Here is a 15,367-nt window from a genome sequence, read left to right as displayed (position 1 = left end):
TAATGGTGGAGACTAAGGAGTGCTTTAGAGCAGGAAATTCGTTGGAAGTTAAAGCCCTTTAATTTGGTCTGGTCAGAATTTTAAGAAACTCTATATGAAGTTAGATGTATAATCAGAATTTTTGTACGTATGATCTACATTCCTTACATACCTAGTTTCTTGTTCTTGTTACCTTGAATTATATCTAAATTGGATACTCAAATCTGACTTTTTGAATAAGGTAGTTGAAGAAGGATAAGGTAGTTGAAGAAGGACCTCAAATATACACCCACATGTGTTGGTGGGCATTACTTGTAATAATCAAGTCCTTATTCCTTTAGTGTTGCTAAACGTAGTTGGTGCAAGAAGAGCTATAAGGTACGATCAAGATTGATAAGGGGTCCTTGTTAATTCATCGAGAAGCTCTTTAACAGTGTTTACTTAATGAGAAAATCTAAGTGAATGATCCTTGGTGCAACGATAAAGTTGTTCCATTGTGATCAATTGGTCATGGGTTCAAATTAGGAAACAATCTCTCTGTGAAGTAAGAATAAACTTACGTAATCAGCGACAGTGGAAACCTTGTAAAATAGATACACCTTTTTTTTAATATGAAAATCTTACGATTGAATTCCAAACGCTATGATATGATGGGGCCGATACATGTATGTAGATGCCCCCGTTTTATAACCACTTTACTTGAATTCTCTCTAAGTGAATAAAAAATGTTTACCAGGATATTCTAGATTCTTACAAAATTTGAGATTTAAATGTGACTTAATCCTTTTGTGACCACCTCACCTTTGTTTTTAGAACAACATATAACTTCTAAACATTAAATTAAGTAGCATTAGACGTATGTAAAAGAAAATCTCAGTATCAGGTTTTTGCTTCATGAATTATCAAAAACTAGTTCAAAAACTGGTCTGATCTTGAACATTCCTTGATGGTAATAATTTATATGATTTTGGGTAGGAACGCCGATTCCTTGGGACCAAAGTCATAAAAAGCTAATATTATCTTTGGAGATAGATGCCTATATCATATGAAGATTCCAAAAACCTTAATTCATAGGAAAATTCTTCTCTACTGATCCTTTGGGGGGTTTAAACTTGATGTGTGGGTTCCTTTGAAACAACTGTTGTCGGGTTAGCTTTGGTTCCTATTATTTATTTCCCTTAATTATCTCTTTTTATTTCATAGTATTTTCTTTGATTACTTTGTTGGATTGAAGTTAAACAGTTTGCACTTGATATTCACCCAAAAAAAAAAAAAAATTGGTTTACCTAATTTTTCTTAACATTACATTATTTTGTCGCTTGGTAATTTATAGCTCATATTTGAGTTTCCTGCATAAATTTGGTAATTTTATCAATTTTCATGGTCAATTCTAGGGATTATCCTTGAATTTTTAATATTCTCTATAACATTTTGTCGACATATATTCATCTCAAGTGCTGTCAATTGATGATTCAGGGAAGGTTCTTTTCACAATTTAAGTTGTTTTATAAAAGAAAAAGATTTTCGCTTCATAAATTTTTTAAATTTTGATTCTCTAATATTTTTCTTTGCTTTCCCCCCCCCCCTTCTTCTTTATGTACAATTTTCATTGGATATATATTTTTTCCTTCAAATTTTTTAGTAAAGATCAATGTTTGGTAGGTGAAAGCCAGTGCTTAACACCTCTTGGTCTAGAAACATAATGCGCAAATGCTTTTTTGTTGCTTAACATCAATCATTGGAGTCAAATTGACTAAAATCTAAGTAAACGATCATTTTTTTTTCTTTTCTTTTTTTACATAACTCTTCTGTTTCCACAATGTCAAACACTAATATTGTATTTAATACAATCAATGTAATTAGGAAGGATCAATGGGTTTATGTTAAGACTTAACTCCCTTCGTGGAACCTTGTGAAAGTGATCATTTTTCCCTTTGGTAGAATAGATATTTATTAATGTTGCATTTGGTCAATAATGCATTCGAAGAAAACATACCAAACATATTCTTAATTTCAAAAGGTCCACTCAATGGTTTCAAATGCTTTCAAAATATAATTGAATAATACATTTTATTTTCAACTACGATTTAGAGTTGAGATCTTCAAGGGGGTGGAGTGCTCAGGAACTCACCAAATATTAAGACTGAGAATATGAGATGAAATTTTTAGTTAAATAAATAGTGGGTCCAAATGTTTAAGACAATAGAAGATGCCTTGCCACTCTATTTTTCATAGTGTCTATTTCAGGGAAAAGAGGCTGTAGAGAGTAACATTCTTTCTTTATATATATATATATATATATATATTTCTTTATCATATGTCCAATTCCCATTTCTACTGTACATGACATGGGGGTATATTTTGGCACTGTTCATTTGGGTACATGACAACATCCAATCAATAAATTTAAACTTAATTGTTTCTAAATTTCACATCACATTTCAGCAGAATAACATATGTTATTTTTTTTCCATGTAATATTTCTTTGATTTGAAAAGAAAGGGCAAGAGAATGTTGCGCGGTGCTGTAGCCCCTATACTAGTGCAGAGATATGCATCGACATAAATAAGATGTTTTATTTAATAAGACATGAGTCAGTGATTTTATGGGCTCATGTTTTGGGGCATAGGAGCCATGCGACGATATAGTTTCTTATTATTGACTGTTTGACCGAAAATTAGTAAATCATTAAAATTTTCATTTTAGATCCTCCATGCTAAATTTAAAATTAACACAAATAAAGCATTAGGATTACAAGGGTCAATAGTCTTATTGATCATTTGGGTATTTAAAGTTGTTTATTTTTTATATGTTGGGAAGATTATTCATTCCTCGGCTTGTATTAGTCTCATCAAGCACCAACACCAAATAATTAAGCACTAGTTATAGGGTCAACTGAAAGTTCTAGATTTTTATTGCAGTTAGGGCACGTTTGTTCAACTCTAAATTCTCAATTCTAGTTGAGAATTACAAATTGTCATCATGACGTACATGTTTAGATCCAGTTCTTAGAAATAAGCAAGCAATTCTCACCATTTCTACACAAAAGGCTTCTAAGATACGCACACATTAGCTGGGACATTCTCATCTTTGGGTTTACACCTAAGAACAAGAGCAAATGAAAAGGGGCTTTTGTCATCAATTAAATGGGGAGACTCAAATCCTTTCAAGCCTTTGGACGTCTGATGCCTCGGAGGATCTCGAGGTATGTATCAATGTGTTGGGAGTCCCCTCAGCCGTTGGATGCCACGCTAAGCTCCTAACAACTGGAGAGGTTCTGATTCCCCAAAAAGGAGGAAAGGAAATGAAGGCAAAAATAGTGCATCTAAATCAATTCTTTGATCTCAGAATTGGTTCTAGACTTACCTTTCGAGTATTGACCAGAATTGATATTTATTGAGAATTAGAAGGGAAACCAAACGTGCCTTTAGGATCCTTCTGTTAGTCCATTTTTTTTTTTTATTTAGATTTGGCTTGCTTTCTTGTTTTGTCTATTGGCTCAATTCTGTGCACCTCTGTCATGGCTAAAATATATAATCTTGCGCTTACCAAGCGATCTTGAGATACGGGGATAGTCAAATGGTTTGATAAGGTCGACCATAATCCACCAAATCTAGGGTAGACACCCAAGACGAGAGCCGACTCACCAAAGGCATTAAGCAAGCTTCAGGATTCGAATGGCTAGGTCAATACCAAGGGAGGCACCAAGAACGAATGGTTCGCGTAACTACACAACTTTCAACCGAATGATGGGCTCCCAAGAATTCAATCCATCAAACAAAAGTCTATCTACCGCTCAAAACGAGCGACCCAACAGTCATATCTCTTACACTTTGTCGTTCGATCTAAAACCTTGATAGATCGCCGCCCGGTGATACCCCAAAAAGAGAGTCGATCAAGCCTAGCTTGCATGTCGTAAGATACGGAGTGGATCCAAGTGGGATTCCCATTGGAATATCGAATCCTCCTCGAAGGAAGTGAATCTTGCCATATTCTTTGAGATACGGCCAATACGGGAAACTCCCATAACAGAAATGGTCTCTATACTTGCTTTCCTACTATAACTCTTATCAGATCCGAGACTCCTACCTACAATGGACAACTACCAAATCAGGAATCTCCACGGGCAACCGTCATCTCCAACTATAACAACCTAGGTGAACTCCTTTCCAGAGGAGGGATATTTTCCCATTCTTTCTGGAACTATCTGTTTGTGAAGAATCTGATTTAAGCATCGGAGAGTCCCCCTGCCGGATCAGTCTATTGCTCACTCCCTTATGCATGTTCTCCTTGTGCAAGATCCAAAAACAGCTTAGATGTAGTTTCGTGACACAACAACCTCAAACCTATCTTACTTCTTTTGTGCATAGGCCGGACCCACGGATGCCCATGAATGGCCCTTTTTCTCTAGAAGTCATAGCTTTTATACATTTTGTAAATAATAATTAGATACATGTGTTTTCTCGATTTAGTTCGAACATAGGTAATTAAATACGGTTTGATTCGTACTAACGATTTTTCCTTAGATATCAAAATCATATCATACCAAATAAGATTCATTTTCTTGATACCAAAACCATATCAATTATTTTTCAGTTCAATTCAATATGTGCAGCTGTATTTGATTTTTGTTCCAAACTGACACCTTTATATACATTGATTTTTAAGAATTTTTTTTTCTTTTCTAGTAAAAAGAAGTGTTATTCCAAACCAAAGCATAAGGAACTCACAGCATCCAGATTATTATTTTATAAAACACAGAGGCCTTTGAAGTTTTTTCATTTTTTTTTTTTTACTTTAAGAGCAATTCGATTCAGTTTCCGTTTGAACTACAGTTCTTCCACCCTCAATCGAAACCGAGCCGAACTAAGGTCCATATTCACATATTCAAACAGAATTTGAACCGAATTAATTTGGTTCATTTTCGAATTTGGTATGCGATAATTGATTTAAAATTGACACCCTTAATCCAAATTCTCTGGATGAGATTTCAAAAATACGGTTTTTTTTCTTTCTAAAGAAAATGTTCTGGTTCAGTTTTTTTTTCGGCTAGCAGTCTTGTAAGAATTAGGTACTGTTCTGAAACGTTTCGGGCATTCAGCTCATGGCCCACCAAGGCAGAGCATCTTCCCAGCCTCACTACACTTCTAACCCTTACTTCTGAGGTTTGGTCCTAACCCATATTTCTGTTCAGGTTCAAAAGACACAGAATAATTTATCTCAAACCTCTGAAGTTGGGCATATGATACTATCCATTTTGAGATCACATTTAGCCCATTTAGAAGCCCACTTTTAGAAGTTCCCTGGAAGGTGGGACCCATCGTCTACTTTAAGCTTGCGTGTTTATACGATTTCAGGAATAATCTCTTTCTTGATTAGTGTGTCCTGTCCGAACCCGAACCCATTTGTGCGAACTAGGGCTGTCAAATATAGATAGATATTATTCGGCTCTGCACTATATCCTGATAAATATTTGATTTAATTTGAAATATCCAATTATTAAATGAATCAGATATGAAAAATAGTATATTTGTTCCGATTATTATCTGACATGATTATATTCGAATATGGTATGATTATATTGAAATTGGGCAAGAGACTGTTGTTTGGTCGATCATGTGGCTCCGATCTTTTGGAACACGTAGGGTGTGATATAGATGGAGGTTTTTTTTTTCTAAGTAATTTCATGTTCTTTTGTGTCTGCGTGTAACCTTCACTCGACTAAGAATTATATGGGGCAAAGAAGAATGTCCGGCTATATAGCATTAGGAAGCATCTATCTATGTCTATTTCTTTCCTTCCACAATAGGGAGACAATGTAAGTTAGACTCGAGACATCACAGAGAAACTTATTTGGCTAAAGCTTGTAGACACATTCAAAATAGTAAATCATCATCTATTGTAATTTCAAAAACCACCTTGACACACACACACACATATATATATATATATTTTGTTAACCAAGGTATTGAGCAATATGAGCACGAGATCATTGTCTTGTTATGTTGCACTAGCATAAATTGTAGGGGTCAATGAGAGTGTGTGCAAAGGCATCAACACATATATAATTTTTATTTCATTAGCGGTAGGGCGCTAAGATCCCATGCTCATGTGTCTGGACGCAAGGACCATGCGACAAAGTAGCGTTCTTTTTTTCCAATATATATATATTTCATAGGTTTTTTTGGATGAATAAAATATAGGGTTAAAAGAATCCCAAAACGAAAAATAACAAGAGAGAAAAAATACAAGAAACTCCACCAAAAAACATTGACCAACTGACGATTGAGCCAATTGATAGGATTGGTCAAAGACAACATCCTTACCAACCCATACCACAACTACTATATCTTATGCAAAAGAAAAACAGCCAAAACAATGTCACTTGGTCCTACTCCTAGTAACTCCAGCCATCGGAAGAGGGCAAGAACTTGATGGATCTAAATTGACCTTCTCACAACTTTGACTTTTGAGAGGTAACACCCAAACTCCATGACGATTCGTAGCAATGGAAAGGCTTATATATTCCATAGGCTACTTAGAGTTGATCAAAATGAGATTCACCCCCATCAGTAGAACCTCATGAATCTTGATCATAGAGGACCTTTTGTATCTGTAATCATCTTTTAAAAAGGGCCGGTTGGATAAATATGCTACTCTCTCCCTCATTTGGTGAGTGTTGAATGGCTGTCAAGATATATAGCCAACATAATTTATGAAACTTTGTATAGTTAGCTGAGCGAGCCAACTTTCTTGGGAAAAAAAAAATTCAAATTTCTCTTATGAAAATTTATAAATAACTCAAATTCTACCTCAACAAATGATTATTTGTTTATTGTAAGGACCAACTTCCAACTCCATTCCCCAAATAAAAATTGCTAAATTTATTTATAATCAACTAGTGAAGCTTGTTTCCACTTGATAATTTTATGATGTAAATTATATCTAAGGGAAAAAAAAAAAATTTTTGTTCAAATTAGGTGACATGGCTTCAGCATAATGCTTAGACTAGAAAGTGAAAATCCATTCCATAATGGTTGCCATTTTTTAGCCACATAAAATGATTTGGTAAGTTAACTGTTCAATAGATTAGGACCCTCTAATAAGCAACATATCATCATCTTTGCTGATCTATAAAAAAAAACATATGGTCCTCTGTATATGGGCTTCCCTCTAGATTTTTCAATGGTTCCTATTGAATTCAAATCTTATAATTTTTAAATTTTTTCTAATCTCTATAATCACACATGGATATATATATATATATATATACGCATACAATAGATGATGATTTTGCTATATCGAATGTGTTTGCAAGTGGTCCAAATAAGTTTCCTTTGATGCCTACGTTATCCTTTGACATATTAAACTTTTGAGTAATAAATAATAAAAAATAAATAAAAAATAAGCCTATTAGAATAAAATAAAATTGATAAAATTTTAGTATTATTTATTTCATTTCGCCAAATGATCACTATGGATATTTTAGGCTGTAGCGTTTTAATCATGTTTAATCTTTGTCCAATATAACTCCACAGCCAATCCTTATCAGCAAACTTCCTTCAAACTTTCAAGAGTCATTAATCCAATTCAAAAAATATTTTAAAATAAATTGTAGCTTTGTTAACTAGTTCTCCGAAGACATGTTCATATCTCCCTGTTATCCCTATTACAGTTCTGATAGTTTCTCTTGATTCTATTATTTCCACATATTCTAATTTTTGTTCCTAGTGCATTTTGATGGAATAATTAATTTGACTTTCAAATATATAAAAATTAAGAAGAAGAAGAAGAATATCATTGGCAACAATGAAGCGTGAAAGCACTAGGCTTCCTTTTGAAACTTGACTCAAGAACCATTCTTCATTAATTTCCCACTTTATAAAACACAATTGTATTGAAGAACCCCAGAAAAGTAATTAATACATAATACGTACAAATAAGAAAAAAAAATAATGGAAATAAGATCATATTATAAAGGTTAGTTTTTGTTTATGTGTATGGAAATTAAATTATTGTTCTAAGAGGACTTAAGCCTTGTATGTCATATAGAATTTTTTCTTCTAACCCCAGAACTATAAGACCTGAGGTAGCCATTTAATTTTTATTAATATAAATAAATGATGGGAAAATTCCACCTAACTGAAAAATAGAAAACAAGAAACATTCTAACTCTAGGTAACCCACTAATGAGTGGAAGGTGATCACTTAACTAAGGCTTTCCTATCTTTTCCAATTGAAATTTTCCTATTTTCCCATTTTTTTTATTTTACTTATTATTATTATTATTATTATTATTTTGTAAACCAAGCTCTATTGGTCAAACCCAATCGAAACCTAATTAAACTAAAGCCCTTTTTGGTTTATTGTCTGGTTTGGATTTAAAAACTGGGATCCACTTCAATACATGCGTTTGTTTGGGGCATAATTTGTGGTTATAAATATTTTTACTATAATTAGTACTGAGTGGTGTGTGGATTATAATTAAGGAGGTGATACCCAAAAAAAAAAAAATTGATTATAAGGAAGGAAAGTAAGTCAATTTGACGGCAAAGGAGAAAAAAAAAACTTTCAACCAACGAATTAGAATATGATTGAAAAAATATATTATTGCCAGTTAGAAGTGTTTAATTTTGGTTTTAAATATTATTTAAAAAATTAAATTTCCTAAAAAAAGCAAGGATACATACATATGTCGCTGACAATGAGTTAGGCATATGTTCATCCATGTATGAGACTCACCTTTTAAGAAGAATGTACGATAACAAATATCCCATTCGCACAATTGTCTTGTATTTTAATTATTTAATTATAATTTTATTTATATTATAAACTTATTTTTGTTTATTTAAATTGTATGTATTCTCTTTTATCATTTTGTGGAAATTTATGTTTATATTTAAATATTTATTTTATTTTAAAATGATTCATCATTCATCAATTTAAAATATGTATTTACTGATTCTTATTATTTACGTATTCTTAGTGTATTTTATATAATATTTGAAATATTATTTGGACATATATGATATTGGTAGAACTTATTGATGAGATTAATATGATGAAGGTTTGAACTACGTCCAATCTAGGACTGCTTCAATACATATTTGTCTTGGTGAAGGTGGAATTTAGAAAAAACCCAAAAGTTGATTCAACCTTTCATGTGGAAAAGCAAGGGGCAAAGGAAAACTAGTCAAAGTCATGAGAATATTGGGAAGGCACACGATCAATTAGCTAGCGTGATATTTTTCTCTTTTTGTTTACTAAAAAAAGATTTTTTTTTCTTTTTGTTTACCAATAAAAGATATTTTTTTCTTTTTGTTTACCAAAAAAAGATTTTTTTTTTCTTTTTTAAAGAATTAAATGTCAAAATTTAAGCACACAAATTTTCATTTTAAAACTCAATAGGTTGAATGGATGACCCCATCATATTTATAGTGATATTTTTATATTATATTGACCTTATTGACTAAATCATGTCTTAATAAACAAGAAATTTATTTAATTGAGGGATTTGATCAATAAGTATTCTGGGATTTATTTTTAAATTTAATTTTTAGTATGTCTCATCTTGACATTATATTTAATTATCTCTTTAGTGACTCCAAAGATGACTAGTTGATCTACTGCTAGAATTTATAATTTTTTTATGAGCTAAGTTTCTATCATTTTACAATTACCTATCTCGACAGAAAATTATCTGATTCTGGATAAATTGAAAATGAATTATTAACAAATAGGATATTGATTTGGATTCTACTTGATTACAGTGATTTGATTAGATTTTGATTCTTTCAATCTCAAGAAACAGTCCGATTACCTCCTATGGCTAGCGCAACCTCACAATCTTGCTTGAGCTTTCTATGGCAAGCGCTACCTCATTGCATTGATATATAGTTAAGGTAACATCAACCATTGGTACCTCAAAATCCATAATCTGAGAAGCAATCATAAGCTACTAATGAGAACCTTACTCGTAACTAAATTGAGAGTAGTCCATTCAAAATTCTTATGCAATCCAATTCAATATGTTGTATATCCAATCACAATTGTATCATGGTATCAACATTCCTAAGAACATACTATGTGTTGACAGTATGAATAGAATGCCCAATTTTATCCTTAATCATGAATTACTTTTAAATTAAAACCTAATAGAAACAATTGACCACAAAATCATGCAAATCAATTAAATTTAAACCATATAATATAAATTTGATGAACAGACTTTCAATAGTTCTAGAGTCTCAAGCTTTGAGGTGAAAAAAAAAAAAAAAAAAAGCCACCATTGTAGCAAATAATTAGCAACTAGGAGTGACTTGCTGCTTACTCAGTTGGATGTTGGTTTTCCAATAGAATGCAAGCTCCTAGGAGGTCATGGGATCGACTCTCTTGTTTGTCATCATCCAATCCCCGAAGATTTTAATAGTGAAAATATTTCATTGTTAAAATCTTTGAAAATCGTCATGACATTGTTAAAATCTTTGAAAATCACCATGACACTAATGTCCCCACCATTTTGGACACCATCCAATAAGGCTATAAAAACATTAACCTTCAGAGAAAAAAAACTCATCATTTACATGCCTTATCCAATGCTTTATATCTATTTCCAAAAATCACAATAGTGAAGAAAAGATAAAAAGGAGACTTTCGAATATAAAGAGTTTTGAGAATTTTGGAGGCAAAATATCAAACAGGTAGTGAGATTAACAACACAGGCAGGCCAAGAAAACTGTGCATTCCTTCAAATCAAATGGGAAAGCTGATTTGCACGTCTGCAACTCTGCATTCTTCAAAAGAAAAGAAAAAAAAGTAAAAAGGAAGAAAACACTGACTGGACGTGGGTGCGTATGTACTCTATTGGGAGTCCAATCAGAACCGTCCACGTGTGCCTTTTAGACTTTGACCCAATAATTAGTGTAATGATGGTGGGGAGAGTCAAACTGTTGGGTTGATGGGATCTGAACAAAGCAAAAGAGAGAGAGAGAGAGAGGGATGGGGCAAGTGTTTCCTATGGAGTGGAGAAAAATTGAGAAGCTCGATTCCCGGAAGGCATGTGAGACAAAGAGGTTGTCACGTGATGACCCACACCTCATAAATCTCTAATTAATGCTAAATAAGCTTCCGTTAATGGTGCCTAGATTTTAAAGCTCCACACCTCTAAGGCCCTCCTATATATTACTTATTATTAAACTTTAAAGATGAGCAATTGAAAACCCTTCTTTGTTCTCTTGGTATCTGTAACAAAATATAAACAAACCAAATTGTAATTTAATACATTTCAAGCAAAGAATATATTGGAGAATGTAAGGCTCCATTGATTCTGCAACCTTTTGACTCTTAATTTCTCACTTATCCATCATACACAGACACATACTATGCCTCAAGAATTCTTAGTGGGTCCAACGTTACATCTATGATCTTTCGCCAGATCAATCTCTCGGTCTATTAGTGAGTAATAAGAGTTTTATGGGTTTGCATGTTTATTATATGGAATTTTGTAGAAACCCCATATCTCTCTCTCTCTCTCTCTCTCTCTCTCTCTCTCTCTCTCTCTCATGTTATATAAATCATTGTCATATAAATGGGTCGTATACAGAGAAAGGACTTTTTAATGGTGGTGAATCGGCTTTTGTGATTCCCAAAACATAAGTGACCTTATAGGAAGGTCTTTGTTTTGCTTTCCTTCTGTTGACATGACTGTGTGATGCTTCTTTCTCTCCAAAGGTGACGACAATGCATGCAAACTTGCAAAGCAAAGCAACCACTTCTCTCTCTCTCTCTCTCTCTCTCTCTCTCTCTCTCTCTCTCTCTCTCTCTCTTGCCTGCAATCTGCATGGTAGAATAATTTCGTTGCCTGTTTCATATGCTTTTGTCTATAGAGCCTAAGAAAAGTAATGCCACCCATATTCCGGAAAAAGTGGTCTGAGACAAACCCAGACCCACCCCTCATTTTGATGAAGAAAACAAAACCCCTTTCCTTCTAAATTATTCCTGTCAAAAGATAATTGCTTAGAATTGAAGCTCTCCTCCCTAGTCCCCACCAACCCACACGAGCAGGAAAGGGGGGGGTGGAGGAGAGAGTGAGAAACGACCATCCCAGCCTTATACATACTCAATCATTTCTGATTATAACTAAGTTAGAATTAAGAATTACTTTTGAAGTTTAAACTCTTAATTAGTTAAACCAATTTTAATCTTTCTGACCATGTTTGCAGAATGTGGGTTCCCAGTTTGATTCTCATATCAACAAAGACCAGATTGTCCAACCAGAGAAAGGGAGACCCATCTTAATAAGATCACAACAATTAGATCTATCATTCTTTTTTATTAGTAAACATTTGTGTAATTTATACTGAAGGGCCTAAAACCCATCTCATATGGCATCTCCATCATTTTTCCTCCCCTTCCATTAACCCACATGAACTTGCTTGCTGATTTTGATTGCAGCTCCATCAAGAAATAGTAATATGTTATCTCTTAGATGTAAGGTCTACGCACTAGAGAGCTCTAGGGTTGACACCATCAAGTGGTCCCATTTTTTGACTTATGCCCAGCCAAGATACATGAGCAAAGTTGCTAGGTCAAAGTGGGGCACACACTCTTACTATCATTAAATTCGTAATGGGAGATGTTTTAGCAATTTTCATGATGAATTAGGTACTTTAGTGCACGAGGCTCTTGCCATTGTAGGGTCTGGGTGGAGTCATAACTTATGAATCTTAACCCCGCTTCATGGAAAGACTGTTTTTCGATACAAACCCACAACCACTAGAACACAGTGGAACAACTTTACTCTTAGTAATTGCAATAGCCTCCATGTAATTACAAAATATTTTCATGCCAGGGCACTTTTTTTTTGGGGGGGGTTGGGGGTGTTGCTTTCTGATAATAGCGGAGCATACTTCCTACCTGCAGGAATCCATATTCCCAAGACCGCAACCATTCCTATAAAGAAGAAATTTAATTTGCAATTCCATGACTCTAGACTCGGTTTGGACTGTTTCTTCTATATATTATTTGATTTTTACATTCCAAAGCAAATGATACAGGAGGAGTACACGTCCAAGACTTAATTTTATATAATTACATGACATCTTTGATGAGAACAGCAATATCTTTTGAAGGATATCATGATATTAATAAATGGGTATTTTATATTTGAATAATTCATTAACTGATAAGGTTCTAATTCTAAAAATTTTAAATCTCAGGTGGAGAATATGAGAGGTAACAAGAAACTTCTCTAGGGTATATTTGGAGAAACCTCTAAATCAGGCAGATGATCTGGTATATATATAGCAGAAGATGGAGAGATGGTGGTGAGTAAACCAAAAATTGCAAACAAAAAGCATATTATTTAGTTGATAAGACTTGCTCGGTAGACAGTCACATCTCATATTATATACCGATTTATCAAGTTTCTTATTTAAGAGATTCTGACTAGAGAGAGAGAGAGAGAGAGAGAGAGAGAGAGAGAGAGAATCTTAAAGATAGAAGGGTTAGTTGATAATTCCCAGTTTTACTTGGTTTTCAGCTTAGAGAACTTAATTAGGGCATGAATCTCGAGGCTTATCCCAAGTTCAACACAACCTACAAAGTCCAATATCTCGTTAACTTAACTTTGTCATTAAAACAAAAGCACACTTCAAATTAGGAAAGAAAAGGGTTGATAGTATGCATAAAGAGAAAGATCTTGACTTTTTCCCCAAGTGATAAATCACCCAAGCACTGATCTTCTGCAAACACTGATCTTTTGCCAAACCTACCTGGGAAATGATGAATATTCATGTCTATATACCATCCAGGAGTGTTACCCAACAAATTTTTTTGTTGGAACTGATAACTAGAGCTCGCCCTTAAAAGCAATCTTTAGAAGGTGTCCAAGTCTTTACAAGTCTTCACATCGAGCTACTTACATTCGTTGTGGGATCATTTGGTTCCGCAAAGATCTCTAACAATTTTATCATCTGGGGTCATCTTACATTATCATCTATTCAAGAGATTGCATCAACGAAGAGGTGTTGTGGAGTGGGAACAGTGGTGCAACATAGGATTTCAATTATGGAAGAGCAAGCAAAGGTTGTGATTAACTATGATTTTTTTTTACGTTTTTGGACCTTTAAGGCATGTGTATGGTATTAATGCAAGAACCAAAGAAGGCAAAGACAAAGCAGTGGAAGATTCCAAACTTTGAACGAAGATCGAGCTCTGAGCATTTCTTAGGATCGATGATGTGTCATTGTCCGACGACAAAGGGCCTCGGAATTATCTATTCTTTCTGATTAATTACTTAAATTAACCTCTCTCTCTCTCTCTCTCTCTCTCTCTCTCTCTCTCTCGATATGAGAAACAGGAGAGGAATTAATGGCATGAGACCGTGTGACAGGCATAATTTAACTGCAGGAACGAACCAGAGGGACAGACATGTCCCTTGAGATAATAATTTAATGATGATTACACTATCATTCATTCACTTTGTTTTTCTTTTCTGTGAGCCAGAACTGTCAGCACATTACCCGCTCCTTGACTCAGAAGCACACAGATAGAGATAGAGAGAAGGAGAGGAGTTTCTCTCTCTAAACTTTACTTTAGCCTCTCTCATCGAGATCTAGAACCACAATTCTCTTCTTATTCAATTCCTTGACTTTCCTCTTATATCCCCATTCATTATGAAGCTCTATCTTCTTGGAATCTGTAACTCTGTTCTTCTCTTTTCTCTTTTTTTGCTTGCCTCCTTTACTTTTGGTCTCTAATTAGTGAGTAACAGAAGTGGATGTATTGGTAGGTGGGCTCGGCCCAGGAACAGATGAATAAGCAGATCATGAAAACTACATGTATCTAATGTTATTAATTACTTAATCTTTTATAATCTTAATGGTTGAACTTAACACAATTTCTATCTCTGCCTCTCCCCACCATGTGGTGAACTCTTCATATGGGATCTAACCATTCATGGGATATCAAACCATGAGTGAATGGTGTAGTAATTGTTTTGACTCGTAGTCTGGATACCCCTTGATCAGTGATGTTCTATGTGGGGAGGGTAACTCTTCTCCCTACGTGGGTGGGGAGCTGATCTAGACTCCATTGATATATATCCTTTCAAAGGGTTTAATGTAAGAGAAGCTTAGTTATCTATATAGTCACCCCCTCGTACGCTGGAATTAATAGACTTTCAAAATCAAGGTGGGTGGTCAGTGCCACATAAAAACACCTCGGTAGTCTGAGAAACTGTCCTTTAGGGTTTATCCTATAAGGCTCTCTTTGCTCTTTGGGATCAATAAATAAAAGGTTGTGCCAAAGAATGAAAAGAAAGTAGATGGATGGTATTATGTGATTATGTGGTAGTCATTGTATAGACTTGCAGTCTTGAAAATATTTC

This window comes from Macadamia integrifolia, chromosome 5 (assembly GCF_013358625.1).
Source record: "Macadamia integrifolia cultivar HAES 741 chromosome 5, SCU_Mint_v3, whole genome shotgun sequence".
NCBI classification, from domain to species: Eukaryota; Viridiplantae; Streptophyta; class Magnoliopsida; order Proteales; family Proteaceae; genus Macadamia; species Macadamia integrifolia.
Note: the sequence above shows the minus strand (reverse complement) of the source record.